The sequence below is a fragment of the Notolepis coatsorum genome (genome assembly GCF_963971535.1).
Source record: "Notolepis coatsorum genome assembly, chromosome: 11".
In the NCBI taxonomy this organism is placed as follows: domain Eukaryota; kingdom Metazoa; phylum Chordata; class Actinopteri; order Aulopiformes; family Paralepididae; genus Notolepis; species Notolepis coatsorum.
The window spans coordinates 115,124,439-115,147,944 of NC_140175.1; positions in this window are offsets into that span (position 1 = coordinate 115,124,439).

Sequence of the window (23,506 nt, forward strand, 5' to 3'; positions counted from 1 at the left end):
CATTAGGTTGGCTAGCTGTTTAGCTGGTATGAGAGTTTGGGAGATAGCGCCGTGGAAAGGGTTCGTGCAATATTATGGTTAGAAGCGGCGTGGTGGCGTTGAGTGAGCGGTGTTTATGTGTGAAGCGATTGTGTGATAATAACGTTGATTGGGAGTTATTTGCAAAAGTTGGTCGCTTCTGACGTCATATTGTGGGACCTAGGAAAGGGGTAGCATCAAGGCTGGCTAGGCTATTAGCTTGCATGCGGCTGTTTTGTGAAATTGCGGGCGACATGTGGGATGATTAGAGTTTGGGAAATAATGGTTAGGGAGTATTAGAGGACGCGGTGGTTGTCGTGGCATTTTTTGGTTGTCGTAGAATTGTTGGTTGTCGTGGCATTGTTGAAACGGAGTGTTTTATGATGATAGTTGTACTTTGTCACGATACATCGTTCTGTGTGCGCCGTTTGCGCTGGTGCGCATGCGTGGCGGATCGCTGTTTTTTCATTAATTCGCTCAGAGGACGAGAAACGGGTGAGAAGATATTTTGCATTATGTGAAATGGTTGTATTTGTGTGTGGTGCATTGTGTTTTTGTGTACACAGGGGAAGGGATGTAACATTATCAGTGGTTGGTTTAGGGGAGGAAGTTGGTAATAGACTGCAAACATTGCAGTGTGCCTATCAAGGGGTAGATAGTTAATGGATGCATTGCCTAAAATAAGCTGGGATTCATAAAACCAGCTAAACTGGGTAAATTGTATTATTGTCTTTAATGGGAACATACATACACACATTGGACACAAGGGTATTTTTAACCAAGGGGGGATTGAGTAGTTGATTGATTAAAAATAGTACAGCTAAATACATACAAATTGTTAAGGGAATGTAGACAGAGAACAGAGTACAGGGAATATGAGATGGGCTGAATTGGGTAAAATGTTCTACAAAGTAAAATACATGTAGAATCGGTTTGTCACATGTGTATGGTATGAGGAAGTATTTAGAACTAACCACTATTAATGTTTTTCTGAAATGAGTGATGCTTACATGTATGATGATTAGATTTGATGGACATTGCCGGTAATAAGTTAGATTTCACAAAGCTAGCTGTTATGAGTGACTATTGTTTAAGAAGGGAAATACTGTGTGCACAAAGCATGTGTGTACAGGGTGTCCTTCGGGGCAGACCTGGTTTAAACACGTTTGAGACCACTTCTAGGAATGTTGAAATGGGTGATGCTTAGGGTTGTAAAGTAATTACTTGAGTGATGTTGTGTTAAATTGTGTGTGTGTGTTTTTTTTTAAATCTGTTTAACTTGTACAATTGTAAGTTTGGAATAATGATGTTGTGTTTTACTGGAGCTTATTATTTAGCTTGAATTAAGGTGCTTGTATAGAATGCATTGATGTTAAGATGTCAGATTTTAATACACTGTTGAATTAATGTTGCTGCAGGTCTTTAGATCATGGGGGGTGATAATTTAATGATGTAGGCTTGTTGGCATATTATTTGGTTGCATTGCTATGTTAAAATACTGTTTAGCTTGTTTTAGATTGTTAAATCTTTAATGCCATTGGTTTACATAGGCTGATGTTTTATATTAAGATAGATTGCAAATCCTTGGGTCACAATAGGATAATTTAGTGACAGGGGACTTGTTTAGGTGCTGCTGGGATGTATGATTGTGTTTTTGCAGTTATTATAAATGATTTGTGTGTAATGGTTAACCTCTTGTTGAGTTACAGGAGGGTCATGGGGTAAAGCGATTTAGGAAGGTCACGGAACTCACAGGAGTGACCCAGGCTATCTTTACTAAGCAATTTAGGAACGGCCCAAGGGGGGTCAAGAAGGGGCAGCAGATTAGATGCAACAGGAGAGAGGTCACAGCTGGTGGAGATAAGGGAGCGAGGGTCAGAGTGTGAGAACAGATGACCGGCTATTTTTACAACAGGGGCACAGGAAGTGGTTGTAAGGGGCCGTGAACCAGGATCAAAGGCAGCAGGAGGTGACAGAGAGATGAGACAGGAAAGGGCTAATTCAGGGAAACAGCTGGGGGGCGAGCGATAAGAATCATTAAGGTAATCATTCAATTGGTTTATGACTTTTGAATGATAAGCTGGTGGTTGAAGGAATAATTTGAAGCTGTCGATGCACTAGAAGGCATTGAGATGTTTTGAATTGAGGAGGAAATTCTAGTTTTCTGTGTAGAGTGTAGAGTGTAGAGTGTAGAGACTGTGGGAGTCTGAGTGAATAATATTGGATTAGCCTGGGATTGAGAGCAGGGCAAGCTGAGTGAGGCAAGAAGGGGTACTAACTGTGTCTTGTCCATAAGTTTGTTTGTGGGTGATTAACAAGTGTGGAAGCAGGTTGAGAGTATTTGTTTATAATATGAGTGATGTATGTTGGAGAGGACAAGGTTGAAATGATCAGAGTGGCTGTGAATGATTGAGAGAGTGTTGTTTATTTTGTGTGTTTGAGAGATTATGTTGGATGAAAGGTTTTTGATACAGGAGTAAAGCAGAAGCGTGAATGTTTTTTTCTTTGTGAGGATTTCGATGAAGTAGAACGGTGGATGATTGAGATGCTGTTGGGTTTGGCTGTGTCATTTTGATTTCAGTTCATATCATTTGAATGAGAGAGTTTGTTTTGTTTAGGTTAACAGCCACTGTGGTGTGCTCAGAATGTATGGATGATGTTGAATTGTGATGTTTGATTGGTTTTTGTTTTTCTTTCTTTTCTGAGGACTCTAATGTTCAGGTTTGAATGTGTTGTGAAACTGTGAGATATTGGATGAGGGCGTTTACTTTGTGTCATATTATTTGGTTGAGTGTCAAGGTTTAAAGTTTTATTTTAGAAGCAGTGGCGGTTTTGATACACTGCTTTCATTTAAGTTAAATTTTTTTGAATGTGTGGGTGAGCGGTTGAATGTACATTTTTAGATTTGTTTTCTAATTTTTTATCTGTAATTGTGTGGACTGAAAGGAGGTTAGGGATTAGGCACCCCGAACCTCTAGCCTCCAACAGGCGGCAGTGGGCTCGCAAGAGTCTGGGCGCACGTTAAACACATCATATAGTGCTGGGGAGTTACTGAAGGCCTCCGTGCGTAACGATGTATGAATTAACATACCACTGTGGTACCGTCTAGTCGGCCCAGGAAACGTTGCACGTAAGTTGGTGTGGGCACTGGGTGGTACGTGGACGACAGTCCACACCTAGGAGCAGGGCGGTGCACCGGAGGGGGCACAGCTCCTGCCGTGAACAGGCTAGGCTGGCGAAAACGGTCAATATTTCCATGCCCAGAGCAAGCGGGGTGGGGACAAGACCGTCGGTTTCTAAACTGAGTGGCTGATAGGTACTACGGACAGTCAGCCGCTTGGGGTCCTGACTTGATGACGGACTATGAGGTCGCTATCGACTGGGTCGCCAGCCGGTCAGGAGAGCGTTATGACCCCTGCTTATAGTCACAGAAATGCAGGAAGTGGGACTGTGAGGTGACTTGACAGTATGGGCATAAATGCACTTGGCTCAATGTACAGTCAGGCCACAGTAACCTTACTAGCCGATACAGGGTTAGTAGGCGAGTTGTGCTTCTGTGATCAGTGTTTTTGAAAAGAAAATGCTGGGAAGCAGAGGGGTAAGGGGTGTCAATTCAGAGGAATCTGGACTGTCACTCCTAAGACTGGAAAGGGATCCAGCCTTAAACTGCACCTGAAGGTAAAATAAGGGGACTTCTTTTGTTCATGAGAGGAGACCTTAGCCTGGAAGTGGAGGCCTGTATCCCTGATTGGGTGAGAGGGGGTCCGGTGTAGGAGGCAATGCGGCCCTGAAAAGCCGGTTTCCCCACACTTTGCACCTCCTAAACTTGTTTGGGGAAAGGTGCATCTAAGTAGGGCAAGGAGTGCATCCGAACGGGAGGAGGGTACTCTTAACTGGAAGGAGGTTAAAAGGGTCAAAGCGTGAATAGGTCAAAGCGTTAGAGGTGTCAAGTCACAGGGACAGGATGCTGTTCCGGTTGAGAGTGTGTGTGAGAATTGCAGCAGGAATGATAGAGCTGAGTGGATGGTTTTGGAAACGTGGTTTTTATTTTCTTTCATGTTTAAAAAATTCATGGATTTTTTTCATGTTTTTGGGTGTGCATGGTTGTTACACAGACTGGGGCCGCAACAGACTGGAGGTGTTTGTTTATGGAAGTGTGTGGCTTTGTTTGATTTTTTCTCTTTTTCTTCCCAAATGTTTTTTTTATGGTCTGGGTGTGAGAGGAGAGGACTGGTGAAGGCTGGGATGCATTGGAACAGATCGATGACAGATAAGTAGTGCCACCACGTTTTGCATATGGAATTAATGGCTTCCCTTAAAGAGTATGTTGACATATGGTGTAAAAGGATTTGCTTTGTGCTTGTGTTTCTTCAACAGCTCAGTCAAGGAGGGGGATTGCAGATCAGCAGCGGGAGGACACATGAATACATTACATTAGAGCGGTAACGTAGGATTTCATCTTCCCTGTTACTCTGCAGTCCAGCGGTGGTTAGTTACCAAATTGTGGTAGGAGAATTCTTATACTCGGAGACCCCCATCTATACAGACCCCATACAGGGGGGGGGCAGGTTGTAAATGACTGAACTGATGTGGTTTGGAGGAACTTCCACGCTAAAAGAGTCGTCTGACGACGGGTTGTCATGGGATAATAGATGACTGGACCTGCCGCATGTGACCTGGCCTGGGGGCGCGGAGCCGGTCTGAGGGCTGAGCTGAAAATGTGTGGACAAGGTTCTCTGTGGAGTTATGAAGTTTTGATTGGACTGTAGGGGACAGGGACATGACTGAATAGCTACTGATGGGCTTTGTTTTGTGCACATTTGATTGGTAGGACGCACGAACAAAGGGCGGATGGATTACACAACGCAGGGATAGATAAGAACATACACATCGATTATGGTCAGAGTGAGGTTATGGCCAGAGTGAGGATAAGGAGTGAAGGACATTTTTCGTTGAACATCTGCTTTCCTCTACCAGACTGGGCTGTGGATGAAACCAAGGTGGTAAGGTTATGACCATTATATGTGTCATAAAGGGGGGAGGATAGATGGGAAGCAATTGATTGATTATGCAAATGTGATTGTACTATTTTAAGAAAAAATTAGCAGAAAGAAGAGATTATTTCAGAGAATGAATGTAAAGTGAAAATATTGTGATACTAATGTATGTTTCTCTCTCCCAGATCATATAAAAGAATGTGAAAACAAACTTTCTGTAACTTAAGGAAATTGGGTTTTAAAAAAAAATTGTGATTGATTATACTTTAATGTGTAATGTTTAGATTACATTTATTTTTAATTGTTTTTAGCATATTCAAAGTGCCCAGAGGAACAAGGCCTGATGAAAGAGTGGTAAACACTGTTTCATTAAGGCAGAATAGGTTAAATGGGGATCTGGATGAATGGGTCACCAGGATTCCCTGGGGAGGGATCATAGTCAGGGGCAACTGTGGGGGAGAAAAGAAGAAGACAAGAAGACCAGAATTGATGATATGTACCAAAGAAGAATGGAAAAAATTGAGAAGAAAAATTGAGAAAAATTCAAAAAAAATCTGATTTTTGTTATTATGTTAAATTGTATGGCTAGTATGTATAGAAATCAAGTCAAGGTACTTGTTTATGACATTATTAAAATGTCAAAGGGAGGAATTGTGGTACCCTTGACTGAGATTTCATAATCAAAACTGTTAGATCAACCCTGAAAACTGAAAATATCTGTGGTAATAGTTCATTACATGGACTCTCAGAGTGATGGAACAAACAGTAGCAGGCGTCAGTGTTGTGTGACATTCTGGGGAGCCTTCAGGCAAACCCCCTCATGCTAAAACTATTTACTCAACTGTATTTAGAAGAACAGTTGGAGACACAGGGGGCAGGTCATAAAAGCCCCCTCATGCTAAAACTGTTTGTGACACATTCAAGGAGTCTTGAAGACAGTTGGGTAACTGTGAAACAAAACCACACACTGGAGATCATCTGACTGGGACCGCCTCCCAGAAGACAAACCTAATTGGACCAAACGTATTATTAGAATGTGCTAGGATTGGTGGAAATCAGAGTACTTAAGAGAGAGCGCTGTGTTTGAGAGGGAGGCCAGAACAGATGCACCCACCCCAGGGGGTCTTTCTGGTCTCCACCACTTCCACAGACCATGGTTTCTACGTTGCCGCTATGTAAGTAAACTGTATGATAATCACTGTTTGTGATAACTATATATGAAGATGTCTATTTAGACCAGGTTTACCATGTGGCGGCAAACAAAGTACTATTGGTCTATTTCATTGACATAACATGACTACTCTTTATGTGCAAAACTGTCTTGATGTGAGAGCCAACGTGTAAGGGCTATTGGGATTAACCGCATCAATCCTTCTGTACAATCATGTATTATGCTGAATTAATTCCTGTATGTAACTAATGCATTATTCACTCTTGGCCGCACTGCAAATAAATGAGTTTGGACCATAGTTCCTCTTTTGTCTGGCTGCACAAGTTTATTCTCTACTGGCTATTTTTGGGAGTCAGATGAGGACCATGTTACTATCACTCTCCTTCTCTCCCTCTAGTTAGCAACCTGTATGCACTGCAAATGACCTTAGACATTGTATTAAATATACGACATAAGGCACACACACACACACACACACACACACACACACACACACACACACACACACACACACACACACACACACACACACACACACACACACACACACACACACACACACACACACACACCCACGCTCACACACACACACACACACACACACACACACACACACACACACACACACACACACACACACACACACACACACACACACACACACACACACACCCACGCTCACACCCACACACACACGCTCACACACACACAGCCTAGTCATTCATTGTGGAACATCTTTATTTTAGGCTTCCTGTTCTCAGGCTGTTGACTGGGCTGTTAACCTGCTCTTAGTGCTGCTTTCTCTGCCTACTTGCTATGTTGCCAATACTGGAATTTGTGCAAACTTTACTGGAGCACTTAAGCACTTATAGTTGCTCTAGATAATGTAAATGCAGACATATTACACACAGCAAAGATTTTCACCAAAATCTCTCTCTCTCTCTCTCTCTCTCTCTCTCTCTCTCTCTCTCTCTCTCTCGCTCTCTCTCTCTCTCTCTCTCTCTCTCTCTCTCTCTCTCTCTCTCTCTCTCTCTCTCTCTCTCTCTCTCTCTCTCTCTCTCTCTCTCTCTCTCTCTCTCTCTCTCTCTCTCTCTCTCTCTAGCTCTCTCTTGCCCTCCAGGATGCAACCATATGTTGCGGAGATGTCTTTCTAAAGACCCTGCAGACCGACCGACCCTAGAGGAGCTGTTGCTGCACCCCTGGCTCCATCTTGTGGTGACAGACTCCCCCACCAGAGAGCCCACCACCAGAGAGCCACCAGCGCCTCCTCCTCTTACCCCACCCCCTGGAGGGGGGTATGGACGCTGGGCGACAGCACCTCCCCCTCTTACCCCACCCCCTGGAGGGGGGTATGGACGCTGGGCGACAGCGCCTCCCCCTCTTACCCCACCCCCTGGAGGGGGGTATGGACGCTGGGCGACAGCGCCTCCCCCTCTTACCCCACCCCCTGGTGGTAATACTATTGGAAAGACGTACTAGAATATAATATTATTAGTGTTAGATAGATTTGTAGATAGATAGATTTGTGTTTGTGATTTGTGTAGTGTTGTTTTGTGTGAGCGCTGCCTCGCTAGTGTGTTTTTTTGTGCTTTGTCTTACAGGGCAATGGAGAGACCAACAAGGGAGAAAAAGGTTCCTTCCAGGTTTGTGGAGGAACCACAGCAGCTTTTTTTTTTGATGATATATCTAGTGTATTGTCCGTTACATCAGTGCCACCAGACTCCCCAGGTGTGTGTATGCTGTGTGTGTATGCTATTACAAATGAATGTATAATATTATATTACAAATATTACAAATGAATGGGTTTTGAAAGCACATTAACCTGAAGACGACCCTGAGGTCACTTCTCTCCTGTGATTAAAGGTCAGCTGAGGGAGCTGCTGATGTAGCGCCGTGTTGGAACTATCGCTCTGACGCAGCCTGTTCAGCGCCGTGACGCAGCGCTGCTTCTGGTGCAGCTTTATGATGTCACAAGGTTATCATCTAGACTCCTAATATAACTGGTGGATCACACTCCTACGCAGAGAGCTGGACGGTGTTCCACTGTCAACACAACTCTCACCCTGACCTACAGGCCCGGCTCCAAGAACACCAAGCCAGACGCCCTCTCCCGGCAGTTTGTCCCCGAAGAGGGTCCCGCACACCCTGACACCATCCTCCCCTCCTCCTGCTTGGTGGCCGCCGCCACCTGGGAGATCCAGGAGTGCACCTGTCCTAACCCCAAGAACATTCTCCCGTACTGCACAAGGAGTGCACCTGTCCTATTCCTCAAGAACATTCTCCCGTACTGCACAAGGAGTGCACCTGTCCTAACCTCAAGAACATTCTCCCATACTGCACAAGGAGTGCACCTGTCCTAACCTCAAGATCATTCTCCTGTACTGCACATGGAGTGCACCTGTCCTAACCCCAAGAACATTCTCCCGCACTGCACAAGGAGTGCACCTGTACTAACCCCAAGAACATTCTCCCGTACTGCACAAGGAGTGCACCTGTACTAACCCCAAGAACATTCCTATACCTGTCTGTCGCACATTCCATTTGTCAAACTGTCTGCTTGGGGAAACTTAAAATACCCTAAAACGCTCCATTTTCTCTCCTCCTGTGTTTTGCCATTGTGCTCCGCCAAATCCCATTCTCACAATCGCCCAGCTCTACACCACACACGTGTTATTATTCAATAGCCACAGAAATCTTTCTTGTAAGGCCACCTCACAAAGCATAGGCTCACAACGTAATTATACACGTATCGTAAAAACCAATGCAGCACATCGTTTTGTTCGCAGCATACATGTGTGTACATTCAAACACTTCAATTTGACAGCCAGTGGAAATTACAGTGTGTATTTAATGATTGAGATCATTACAGTTTTTGAGGTTTTAGGCATAGAGATATGTGTGTGGGGGGAGGGAGGGGTGCAATACTCAAATACTGTATAGTATTGCCAGGGCCGCCTGGGAGAAATGCGAGGCCCTGTGCGAGATTTAACGCGAGGAGTCGGAGGCGGTGTCTCGAAGTTAAACCTAATTCCTTTATTCATCAGCGTAACAACAAATCGACGTAGTCGTGTCGACAGTAAATAAGAATGCCGGTGGCAGGAAGTGCCACCCTATAAATCGTCCAGGGGGAACTACCATTCCCAACGAGTTCCTTGTGAATTATGTACAGTCACTACACTTTATACATAAGCATATTTTAAATGTATGTGTATGTACATATATATGTATGGATATGTGCAATTATGTATGTGTGTGTGTATGTGTGTACACATACTCAGGGACGTGCACAGGAATTTGTAGGGGCAGGTGCTCAAAGGCTGAAAAGGGCACTATACCTGTATGTGTCAGTTATAGCCTAGCGCGCAAGCCCGATTTTTGGGGGCCCTTTTTTTATGCTTTTTGGGGGGTTTTGTTGCTCAAATATTGAATATTGAACTATAATAATCAGTGCAGGAGCTCACTTATCCTTGAAAGACACTTTTATCACTGACTTAAAAGGCCCATACATCTCCATAAATGTTCAGGGGGGAGGGAATAAGTGCTTACTCTACAGACCCCAAGAAGTGCTGTATATTCTGTATTGTTTAATATAAATGCCTTTTTTATTCCAATGCCGATTTGTATTTAAAATTCCCAAATCCCATCGGACTTGACTTCTTCGTGTCCCTCAGTGAGTGTAATACCAGCATTCAACTGTATGCGCCACAGCGGTTTCTATCATCATCATCACCACCCACGCTATGCATAAAATATATAGGTCTGAGAGGCACGCTGAGGAGGCCGTGCAAACTGCAATGGAATACGGGGGCATCTCTCTCTCTTTACCTAATATTTTGATTCTATCCTGACATTTTTCAGTTGGAAGGGCAGTCTATATGCGCAACGGTAAAAAATAAAAATAAATGTGTGCACGTGCCTGCACATACTACACTTAAGTCACAGTAACTGAACATATTTGAATTGACTTAACTGAGAACTGTAAGTCACAGTAACTGAACATATTTGAGTTCCACTTGAGAACCTTAAGTCACAGTAACTGAACATATTTGAGTTCCACTTGAGAACCTTAAGTCACAGTAACTGAACATATTTGAGTTCCACTTGAGAACCTTAAGTCACAGTAACTGAACATATTTGAATTGCCTTAACTGAGAACTGTAAGTCACAGTAACTGAACATATTTTAATTGACTTAACTGAGAACCTTAAGTCACAGTAACTGACCATATTTGAGTTGCCTTAACTGAGAATTGTAAGTCTTAGCCAACTGAAAACATTTGAGTTTATCAACCTAAAAAATTTGAGGCAGTGGATTGCCTCAATTTTTTTAAGTTCTGGTAACTTATTGGGTTTTACAGTCAGGGCCGCCTCAGGGGGTGTGCGAGCAGTGCGGTCGCACAGGGCCTCGCGGGAAGGGGGGCCTCGCAAATCTTTTCTTTTTTTTTTTTTTTTTTTTGCGAGGCCCCCCTTCCCGCGAGGCCCTTTTTCATCACATACCTAAAATCTAGTTTTGCTTATATGCTTATATATTTCACATTAGACACGTTTGTAGAATGTGTCTGACTTGTTCCTGGGTCTGCACCTGGGTTGGAGCTCTGCAGCAGGCATTGGTTTCAACGAAGGGAGTGGTTACTTTAAAGTACGCCGCCGGAAACTTAAACGAAGAAGAAGAAGAAGAATCAGCTGCGTTTGAATATTTCGCGCATGCAGCTTTTGACTATTATGCTTAGTTATGCCAGCCAAGGTCGGTCATTATCAGTCGGTCAGTCACCAAGGAACGTTGACGAAAGGCGGGACAAATGGCCGGAGCCTTGTCATGATGCAGTCGGGATATAGGCCATGGCCCATGATGATGTCGGCTAGTAGCTAGTGTGGTAAATTCCCAAACATAGATCGCATGATTAACTAATGTGTAGAAATACTTGGCCCTCAAAACAATAATTCATAGATTGTGTGTGTGTTTACATAGACTGATTGCCATTGTAGGCACACAGGTCGATTTACATATGGAGTGAGTGGTCAAATGACAGGAACCCAAGGGCCATCTGCCATGGCCTGGGAAGAGTTTAGGACAATGGGCTCTGTAAGATCGGGACAAAAGACCAAAAGGTCACGTAAACATGTTATCTCGCTGGAGTTTCCTGTGACACACACACATAGACTCACACACACACACATAGACTCACACACACACACATTCAGACACACACACACACACAGACACACACACACACACACTCACATAGACTCACACACACACACATTCAGACACACACACACACACACACACACACATAGACACACATACATATATATATATACACACCCAGATCAGAGATATGAGCATTTTGTACTGATCTGAACTACAGTTTGCAGAAATTCAATGTCTACAATTAGTTAATGTGTCTGTGCTGTTTCCAAATTATGTTCAATTTGATTAATTGATGGTTTTATATTCTGATCTATTCTCTTCTATCCAGTTCTAATTTAATCTGTTATTCAGTTATATTCTATTCTAAAAGAATGATTAAAGTCAACAGACTTAGTGATAAAGAAATATATCTGTGTTTATGTGGGCAATTGTAATTCAAATATAGATATTAGGAAATGAAAATAATGCAATGTTTAAGGTAGATTGTTAGTTAAACAAAGGACAGTATATTGTTGACTGTGTAAGGACAGCCTCCGTTTGCAGTTATGTGAAGGGGGTTGGGCTATTAAGCCAAACCCCTATTTTTCAAATACAAGCTTAGCAGGCTTGTGATTGGAGGAAATAATGTGATGATGTCATCAACTCCGAGACACTGGGCCTTGGCTATAAGATCCCAGGTGTGATGGGGGAGAGGGACTCTGGAACAACCCAACCCACAGGACAAGACCTCTCCACCATCTCATCCAAGGCAGCAGGCAACAAGGACAAAGAACTTTTTGGAGGGAAAACCAACTCTTTGTTATCAAACAACAGAGACTTTCAACAACTCAACAACTAGCATTCTCTTTTTTAGTCTGGTTGTATCACTCACGGCATAGTGTTTGTGATCACAACTATAGCATTTTCTTATTGTAATTTGTATACACTCTTAAACTTTGATTAAACAGCTGCTATATAACCTTTTTCCTCCTAGTTCCTTCTGCCTGCACCGCTCAGTTTGAACAGAAGTGATTCCCAGAGCTTTAAAAGTATTGAATCACAACGCAGAGTACTAACGCAACCCGGTTCTGATCAGAGCAGAACCGAAATAGCTTGGGAAATCCACTTCACTAGCTTAGCTAAAGGCTATCTAGCATTAGCTAACCTGCAGCCAAGGATGAAGAGGGTCGTTTGGCAGATGAACTTCGTCAACTCCATGCGGTTGTCTCCATCCTCTTGGACGTTTGGTGAGTTTTTAACCTATTCTATTAACTCTATTCTATTCCCGCCGTGGACATCGCTCTCTCTCTCTCTCTCTCTCTCACTCTCTGGAGCTAAACTGGCCGACTAGCTAATAGTACTACTAGTAGCTAACGGTGTGTGCCTGGTGTCAGCACCTGGCTGTATGTAGCCGCATAGCTTGCTTCTGCGTTAGCTAATGGTTAGCGATAGCCTGGTTGAGCTAACTGTTAGCCAGTTAGCTGTTTAGCTTCGACGTTAACTGCCGGCTGCGCTCGGCTGGGAACGTTCGTTTGATGCTATCAGTTAGCCTTGAGTTAGCTGTTAGCTTGTGCTACAACCATTGACATTAGCCGTGAGAATAGCAGGGGGTTCTGGCACTCTGACTACGACATCATCTTTGACAGAAGATGTAGTCGGGCCTGCACCATGACAAGGCTCTGGCAGCAGCTTATTTTTGTCCCGACAGCAAGAGGCCTTTCGTCAACGTGGAGACCTGTGTTACGGCCTTTCGCCCTGCGTTCCTTGGTGCAGGTAAGATTAATGAAAATGTCATGACATTACCCCACTCTTCCTTCCTTCCCCTCCCGAATGTTTTGTTAATAACGATGTTTTTTTCTAGGCAAAACATATGCTACTTCACAACATTTGGAGATACGACATGTGCTGTGTGTGAATGTCTTGGTCGTTTGTGTAGCTTGGGTAGCGTTGGGCCGTTGGCCAAAGCTGTGTGTGTCACAGTACCTGGCTAGCCTATTTAGCTGATGTCGGCCATTGGCTCCTTGCTGCTTTGGTTTCTCTGGTATAGACCCTCTTCTCTTTGGATTTAAGTGTTGATTTTTGTCCTTTTGGATCTCTCATACATGCTCTCTCTCTAACACACACACACATGCTCTCTCTCTCTCTCTCTCTCTCTCTCTCTCTCTCTCTCTCATACATGCTCTCTCTCTAACACACATGCTCTCTCTCTCTCTCTCTCTCTCTTTCTAACACACACAGTCTGCCTATGGCGGCCTTTCTCGATGGCTAGGCTGTGCTCGCTGAGTCTGTATAGTCAAGGATCTTCAGTCACAGTGCTCAGGTATTCTGCCACTGTGTACTCTCTGTTTAGGGCCAAATAGCATTTCAATTTCTTTCCAATGTGTCTCTCTCTCTCTCTCTCTCTCTCTCTCTCTTGGATTTAAGTGTTGATCTTTGTCCTTTTGGATCTCTCATACATGCTCTCTCTCTAACACACACACACATGCTCTCTCTCTTTCTCTCTCTCTCATACATGCTCTCTCTCTAACACACATGCTCTCTCTCTCTCTCTCTCTCTCTTTCTAACACACACAGTCTGCCTATGGCGGCCTTTCTCGATGGCTAGGCTGTGCTCGCTGAGTCTGTATAGTCAAGGATCTTCAGTCACAGTGCTCAGGTATTCTGCCACTGTGTACTCTCTGTTTAGGGCCAAATAGCATTTCAATTTCTTTCCAATGTCTCTCTCTCTCTCTCTCTCTCTCTCTCTCTGTACACTGTATATTGACTGTAGAACGGGAGCTCGCTCTCGCTCTCTCTTTTGCTATATGTTGACTGTATCATGCCCCGCCTCGGGCAGCGCTATTATTTAAGAATATGTTGACTGTATGGAAAAAAAAAATATATATATATATATATATATATAATTTTTTTTTTAACCTTTTGGGAGGGGGGGGGGGGGGGGGGGGGGGCTCGCGTTAAATCTCGCACAGGGCCTCACATTTCTCCCAGGCGGCCCTGTTTACAGTACATGGTAATCCATATCTTCTACAAGAGGAGCGTAGTGTCTTGCAGCCAGTGGAGCAGTTACAATGAATGACCTTCAAGAGACTGTCTGGAGCAGCATTCATACTTGTCATAAGTGGGACAAACCGATTGTCCTGCAGGTTCCACCCCCAGTTCATGGCATCCATTCCATTTTATTTTCCTATCCAGACCATGATCTGGTAGTATGCTCTACGACAGTGAAGTTTGGTCGCAGATTCAGTTGGGGGCAGATGTTCGGGTGTTACAAGTGACAAAGCAGAGGGAACTTTCTTGCTGAAGGTGTTACATCTCATTGTCGCAAGGGAGTCTGTGCACTTGCCACCAAAAAGGACAGCCATTACTTGGCAGCCAAGGTCAACGATCAGCTCTGTGGTCTGGTTTGGGATGGTGAATGAATTGGCACAAGACAAAAGAATAGGGTCTCCTTTTACAAGCTTCTGAAAAGCAGTCTTTTTTCCAACACCAAAGATCCTAGAAGTTGTGTCACAACCTGTCACAGCATGGATGAATATCAACTGAGAACACATGTCATGTCCAAGGACTTCTTTCAGGCGATTTATGTCATACACTTTAACACTGCCATCCGCTTTGAACACATCCAATCAGAAATAAAGACCCTTACTACCTTCCTTTGCATAGTAAAGGAGTAAGACAAGGAGATCAGTATTCTCCAATCAGCGTAGTGGTGTGTAGAAGAGATGCCTCCACTGCAGCCTTTACTATATGTCTACATCAGCATCCCCAGATGCATTGACCACAGTGCAATCCTTTTGTTTCAGTGAATCAGTTATCATCCGGATAAGTCTCTGTTTATTGATATCTCTTGACAGGAACTCCTCCTTCTTACCGGAGAAGTCAGTTTCAGCAGTTTCAGCTGACAATGGGATGAATATCCTGTCCTCGTCTTTGATGGTCGGCCCTTCCTCATAGCCATCAAAGACAACCATACGTTTTTCTGCACTTCCATGGTATTCGGTGAAGGAGTGAACCTCCATCAAGGACGTGGCATTCTGTTTGTGGTACAGAATCTAGTATTGCATCACCACTTGCATCACAGATCGCACTCGCTAGTTGAGGCTCATCAGCCTTCCGGAAGATGTTTCTGGCTTCAAAGAGGGCAGGAGGGAAAGGACTGAGCTCGTAGTGCATAACCTCCTCCAATGATAGCTGTAGCTCTAGTTTGGGAGACTATAAGGTTTGTTTACTAGCTTAGGTAAGTAGATACGATAGTTATGTAAGCTACTTACGGTCATCACTCACGGCAGTGAAAAGGGAAATTCTGATAAGTCCAGTAGTGTTTTACAGGTCAGGTCCACCGCACCGTCTGCATTAGGGCTGAGTGTGTCATAGCAAGCAGGTGGGTAGAGGCATGACCACCGCACTGTCTGCACTAGGGGCTGAGTGTGTCATAGCAAGCAGGTGGGTAGAGGCATGACCACCACACTGTCTGCATTAGGGCTGAGTGTGTCATAGCAAGCAGGTGGGTAGAGGCATGACCACCACACTGTCTGCCCTAGGGCTGAGTGTGTCATAGCAAGCAGGTCGGTAGAGGCATGACCACCGCACTGTCTGCATTAGGGGTGAGTGTGTCATAGCAAGCAGGTGGGTAGAGGCATGACCACCACACTGTCTGCACTAGGGCTGAGTGTGCAGGGGTGCAGTGCTGGGCATACGCGGTCAAACGACGTTTGGGCTTCATCACTGAGGCAGAATTGCACGCATCCTATTATTATGCAAAGTCTATAGGTGATAAGTGCCGGCCGGTGTTCTGCCGAATTCTACACTGTAAAATGTTTCACCGGAAAGTTACAATAAATTACTGGCAATATTTTGCATGACTTTTACAGTAAAATTCACAATAATTTACTGTGAATGGCTTCACAGCAATGTGTTGTAATTTCACAGTAATGGTAGTACAATACATTGTTGTAATTTCACAACTTCATACTGTAAGAAATTACTGTGATATCACATTGTTTTGTTGTGTATATATTACAGCTATGTATTGTGACTTCACAACATTATATTGTAAGAAATTACTGTGATATTACAATACCTTCTGGCAATGTGTTGCATGACTTTTACAGTAAGATTCACAATAATTTACTGTGAATGGCTTCACAGCAATGTGTTGTAATTTCACAGTAATGGTAGTACAATACATTGTTGTAATTTCACAACTTCTAACAGTAAGAAATTACTGTGATATCACATTATTTTGTTGTATATATATTACAACAATGTATTGTGACTTCACAACATCAAATTGTAAGACATTTACTGTAATATCACATTATTTTGTTGTATATATATTACAACAATGTATTGTGACTTCACAACATCAAATTGTAAGAAATTACTGTGATATCACATTATTTTGTTGTATATATATTACAACAATGTATTGTGACTTCACAACATCAAATTGTAAGAAATTACTGTGATATCACATTATTTTGTTGTATATATATTACAACAATGTATTGTGTATTTACAATAGCCTACATGTATTTTTGTAGTCCAGCTCCAGTACACTTCCTGAAGGTCACACTTTGGTTTCCTGTCGTGTTTAATCACGTCATCCTATTGTATCTTGACATGAAACTATTGTATGAGCTTCCTCCAGAAGTATACTGGAGCTGGGGACTATAGAGTTATGCATGTCTATCATTGTAAATTGACTGTTATTTTGCCAAATTATATAATATAATAATTATTATTTTTCAATTATTTTGTTGGCGAGTCTTTTGCATTACTTTTCAGACTTGCCAACAAAATAATTGAATAATAATAATTATTATATTATATAATTTGGCAAAATAACAGTCAATTTACAATGGTATGCATATATTCCCCAGCTCCAGTATACTTCTGGAGGAAGCTCATACAATAGTTTCCTGTCAAATACTATTGGATGACGTGATTAATCATGACAGAAAACCAAAGTGTGAGCTTCTGCCAGGAAGTATACTGCGCTGGACTTCAAAAATGCACGTAGGCTATTGTACATTAAAAACAACAGTCCAAACGCACAAATGAGGTAAGCCAGCATTTATTGTCAAAAGACAGAATTATTACAAATAATTATATACAAGAATTACATGAGGTAAGCCGGCATTTATTGTCAAAAGACAGAATTATTACAAATAATTATATACAAAGAATTATATTCTTATTCTTGAAATGGTAAATGGCTGTTTTCTTTTTTACAATTTGTGCACATTTTACCCATAGGAAAATCCTGCTCGTTGTACAAGTATCGCAGAGAAAATTCAAAGGTACTCAGTTGCACAAGAGTTTCGGACAGAGAAACGCAATGGTTTGAAAGCTCGGCGTTGCTAATAAACATTTTAAATATTATTTTATAAACTGCTGGTCAACACTGCTCAAAACGGCTTTAGCTGACTGATGCGCCTTGCACATCGAGCGTTTCGCCAGTTCTTCAGAGTTAATTATGGGATTTTATTGTCAAAAGACAGAATTATATTACAAAGAATTATATTCTTATTCTTGAAATGTTAAATGGCTGTTTTCTTTCTTCTTTTATATACAATTTGTGCACATTTTACCCATAGGAAAATCCCATATTAACTCTGAAGAACTGGTCCTCTGCGAAACGCTCGTTGTACAAGTATCGCAGAGAAAATTCAAAGGTACTCACAGTTGCACGAGAGTTTCGAACAGAGAAACGCAATGGTTTGAAAGCTCTGCGTTGCTAATAAACATTTACAATATTATTTTATAAACTGCTGGTCAACACTGCTCAAAACGGCTTTAGCTGACTGATGCGCCTTGTATGACGAGCGTTTCGCCAGTTCTTCAGAGTTAATTATGGGATTTTATTGTCAAAAGACAGAATTATTACAAAGAATTATATTACAAAGAATTATATTCTTATTCTTGAAATGGTAAATGGCTGTTTTCTTTTTTACAATTTGTGCACATTTGACCCATAGGAAAATCCCATATTAACTCTGAAGAACTGGTCCTCTGCGAAACGCTTGTTGTACAAGTATCGCAGAGAAAATTCAAAGGTACACAGTTGCACGAGAGTTTAGAACAGAGAAATGCAATGGTTTGAAAGCTTGGCGTTGCTAATAAACATTTTAAATATTATTTTATAAACTGCTGGTCAACACTGCTCAAAACGGCAAAACTAAGACAAAGTAATCATATTCGTAAGTAAAATGGTAAATGGCTGCTTTTTTTTCTTCTTTTTTTACATATTTGTGCACATTTTACCCATAGGAAAATCCCATATTAACTGTGAAGAACTGGTCCTCTGCGAAACGCTTGTTGTACAAATATTGCAGAGAAAATTCAAAGGTACTCACAGTTGCATGAGGGTTTCGGACAGAGAAACGCAATGGTTTGAAAGCTCGGCATTGCTAATAAACATTTTAAATATTATTTTATAAACTTCTGGTCAACACTGCTCAAAACGGCTTTAGCTGACTGATGCACCTTGTACGACGAGCGTTTCGCCAGTTCTTCAGAGTTAATGATGGGATTTTATTGTCAAAAGACAGAATTATTACAAAGAATTATATTCTTATTCTTGAAATGGTAAATGGCTGTTTTCTTTTTTTTTATTTGTGCACATTTTACCCATAGGAAAATCCCGCTCGTTGTACAAGTATCGCAGAGAAAATTCAAAGGTACTCACAGTTGCATGAGGGTTTCAGACAGAGAAACGCAATGGTTTGAAAGCTCGGCATTGCTAATAAACATTTTAAATATTATTTTATAAACTTCTGGTCAACACTGCTCAAAACGGCTTTAGCTGACTGATGCACCTTGTATGACGAGCGTTTCGCCAGTTCTTCAGAGTTAATTATGGGATTTTATTGTCAAAAGACAGAATTATTACAAAGAATTATATTCTTATTCTTGAAATGGTAAATGGCTGTTTTCTTTTTTACAATTTGTGCACATTTTACCCATAGGAAAATCCCGCTCGTTGTACAAGTATCGCAGAGAAAATTCAAAGGTACTCACAGTTGCATGAGGGTTTCAGACAGAGAAACGCAATGGTTTGAAAGCTCGGCATTGCTAATAAACATTTTTAATATTATTTTATAAACTTCTGGTCAACACTGCTCAAAACGGCTTTAGCTGACTGATGCACCTTGTATGACGAGCGTTTCGCCAGTTCTTCAGAGTTAATTATGGGATTTTATTGTCAAAAGACAGAATTATTACAAAGAATTATATTACAAAGAATTATATTCTTATTCTTGAAATGGTAAATGCTGTTTTCTTTTTTACAATTTGTGCACATTTGACCCATAGGAAAATCCCATATTAACTCTGAAGAACTGGTCCTCTGCGAAACGCTCGTTGTACAAGTATCACAGAGAAAATTCAAAGGTACACAGTTGCACGAGAGTTTCGTACAGAGAAACGCAATGGTTTGAAAGCTCGGCGTTGCTAATAAACATTTTAAATATTATTTTATAAACTGCTGGTCAACACTGCTCAAAACGGCAAAACTAAGACAAAGTAATAATATTCGTAAGTAAAATGGTAAATGGCTGTTTTTATTTTTTTTACAATTTGTGCACATTTTACCCATTCACACACCGACGGGAGCATGTAGGGGTTAAGTGTCTTGCTCAAGGACACATCGACACGCTGCCCGGGGAGGAGCGGGAATCTCCGGATTGCCAGACGACTGCTCTACCTCCCGAGCCACTATCGCCATGAAACTAGTACTTCCAGGTCTTACCCGAAAATGGAACTAATGAATACACTTTATGCACTCACTCAAAAGAACAAAAGAGGCACTCAAAATAACAAAAGAGGCGCAGGGACGACAGGAGCATGACAATTGTCTTTGCAAACCATTCAAAGTCTATGAGCTTCCGAAGAAGGGTGTTCACGTCAGGGGACGACAGGAGAAGGACGATTGTCTATACAGATGCAGACCATTCAAAGTCTATGAGCTTCCGAAGAAGGGTGTTCACGTCAGGGGACGACAGGAGAAGGACAATTGTCTTTGCAAACCATTCAAAGTCTATGAGCTTCCGAAGAAGGGTGTTCACGTCAGGGGACGACAGGAGAAGGACAATTGTCTTTGCAGACCAAAGTTTATGAGCTTACTTACGAAGAAGGGTGTTCACGTCAGGGGACGACAGGAGAAGGACGATTGTCTATGCAGATGCAGACCATTCAAAGTCTATGAGCTTACGAAAAAGGGTGGTCACTTGAGGGTTGATGGCGCTTCGCTTCTTTGCCCTGGAGCCTTTCTCCGGGTTGATGCCCAAGAAGAACCTGTTAATAAGCAAAGATACGTTTCAGTTTTAAATAGACTCAGCATTTATCAAGGTGCTCACCTGTGTTTTTTCATGGTACCTCTAACATAATGTTTACTCATCCGAATTTTGAAGCCATACTATAATGTGAATTAAACCATTATGTCAATTTCTTAACAAGATAGCAGCAACATCAAGTGATGGTGTGGTCCCAATTCACATAGTTGGTTCCAGGCTTCATACTCAAAGCATTTAATCTACTTTATGGCCTCTGTAGAAAGGCATGGACTTAATAGCCAGATAGTCTTTGCATGATAAGTCTTACTGATGACATTGATCATGTGTTCAGAGTGTTAAAATACCTTTGGATGAACTCAAGTGTGGATGATCCAACGGAAGGATACTCCAGGTTGAAGACATAGTAGCTGGTGAATAAAGCAGCTACCCCATGCAAAAATAATGGGTGTGGGCCCATCACAACTTCTCCCTCGATGGATAGCATCCATCCAGAAGGCTGCATTGCGTCACCTGAAATGAACAGATACCCCGTCATGCGTTGTTGTGGATAGGTATACATTCCTGCAAGGACATGACACAGAACTAAGGCTGTCTTAAATACTTCAAAGCTTTGTTCGATGGGCATGGGATTCGAATATGAAAATAAAATTCGATTATTAAAAAGAAAAAGAAAAATGCATATATATATATATTTTTGCCAAATCAACTCTGCCTCTCTTACAACAAGCAATGCTGTCTCTTATTTAAGATGAGGTCGCACTGACAGATTTGTGTTCATTGTGCTGCTTTTATAAAGCCTCAAATGACGGCTTACAATATTTCATGAAAGCAAAGTGTTTTGTTTGTCTAAGATTTAAAAAGGTTTCAACTTTACAGCACTGACAAAGTTGAACATGAGACATGCCAGCTCAGGATATTATTTATAAGCGTCATATGTGTGCCGTATCACAAACTGCCTTCTGTCAGATTTTCCCCCTCGATGCAAAGGAACACAAGCTCATCCCTGAACATTATTACCTTGAATTATCAAACAGGGGGTGCTTGGGAGTGCTGCAGTATTCACATCAGCAACAGTGGCACAGGTCTGCAACAAAGTAACACACAATAGCAGATTTAACATTATGAAAGGATGAAGATAAGCTAATCCACGCACTACAGCTCACCACACATCAGCTCGGCCCATTTGGAGCAACTTGGGGGTTAAGTGTCTTGCTCAAGGACACTTCTGACATGCGGACAGTCAGAGCCAGGATTCGAAACACCAACCCTACGGTCGATGAACGACCATCTCTACCAACTGAGCTTCAGTCGCCCCTAATGTAATCACTCGCATTTCAAATATTTTAATATTTAAATAAACTTACATCAACTTCGCGCAGTAGTTTATCCGTAGGCTCCTTGAAGTACACCATAAGGAGCAGGACGATGCAGGCACTGATCTCCGAAACCTCTGGATGATATCTGGCCAGAACATCCCTGATCTTCGTGTTGTCCAGTTTCTGGCAGAACTGCAGGATGGTCCGTCCTCGATGACACAGGGCATCTTTGATCTTTTGAAGGACATCGGTGTCTGTCAGGAGGCCAAAGTGGGAGAAAAGCCCCGTCTGAGAGAAGAGAAAAGGCCATTCTTCTTTGACCGCCACCATCGTTGGTGCAGGCATTTTATTCAAGTAACGCCGCAGGATGACGTAGGTCCTCTCCATCAGAAGTTTTGCTCTCGCTGTCCCACCCATCCCTTCCTCTGTGTACAGACATACAAACCAAGTAACAACGATTAGATTTGATGTTGCCACATCTGGGAAATTGAGTGGCAAACCTTTAATTGTATTACTCATTCTGAATATTAAGGTGGCCTTTTTGCTTAATGTGGGATATTTATTCAGGTGTCAATTCACCAAAAGTAAAGTAGATTGCATGCCTGAGTAGATGTTCCGCAGATCCCTTTTCAAAGCCGCCATGGTTTCCTCTGTCTCCCCGTCCGGTAAGCTTGCTGGGCCCCACCTCACACACATAGGGATAGGAAGGAATCATAGGCAACCTCTTAGTGGAATACATAAAAAAAAAGAAAATTATAATATATATATTTTTTTATCATTCTTTCCAAAAGAAAAAAGGCCTCTAACGCTAATGGCACGCATACCAGAGGCTAACTGCCTACGAAAACAGGCACAGAAGCACTGAAAGAGGATTTCACCCATCTAATGAACACACTAGACTAGACAAATATCAAGATGTATCCATCAGTGGACCAATTGCATGCTTTTGCAGAGGACAAGAAGCCTTCAGACATTAAGCACCCCCCACAGCCCAAATGGAATGATAAAAAAAAACTATATATAAATATATATATATATTCTACTTTTTATTTTATTTTTGTCGACTAACTGCACATTTTGGCCAATCATAGTCGACTATCCAAATCCTTAGTCAGGGACAGCCCTAGAAATTATATTAAAAAAAAATCTACACATAATTTAAACATTCAATCCAAATAACCTAAGTTAGTCTAGCATTGGCAGTGCCACTTTAACCCCTAATTGCTGCGAGCGTGAATGGAGAGGACACTGGCGCCGTTTGTTTTGCCACCCCTACCCGTATTGGTCAACAGGACCTCTCGTCAGCCTGGACTCTCCTGCCACGCCAGTGGGCCGTCTTTCCTCTCTGCCTCTGCGGCGTCTAGCCAGAGTGTTGTTCCTGCTTTTATACTCCACTCTTGTTTTTACTTGTTGGAGAAGAGAGTGGCATCCGTCTCCAACCATTTCACCTCGCCTGCTAATGTCAGCAAAGGTGTCAGGATGGCTCCTGACAATTGTTCGGACGATACTGAGGCACGTGGTTCTGGTTGGGTTGTGCTCGTGCTCCATCATCTGATCCACCAAAGCGTTCACAAAGGC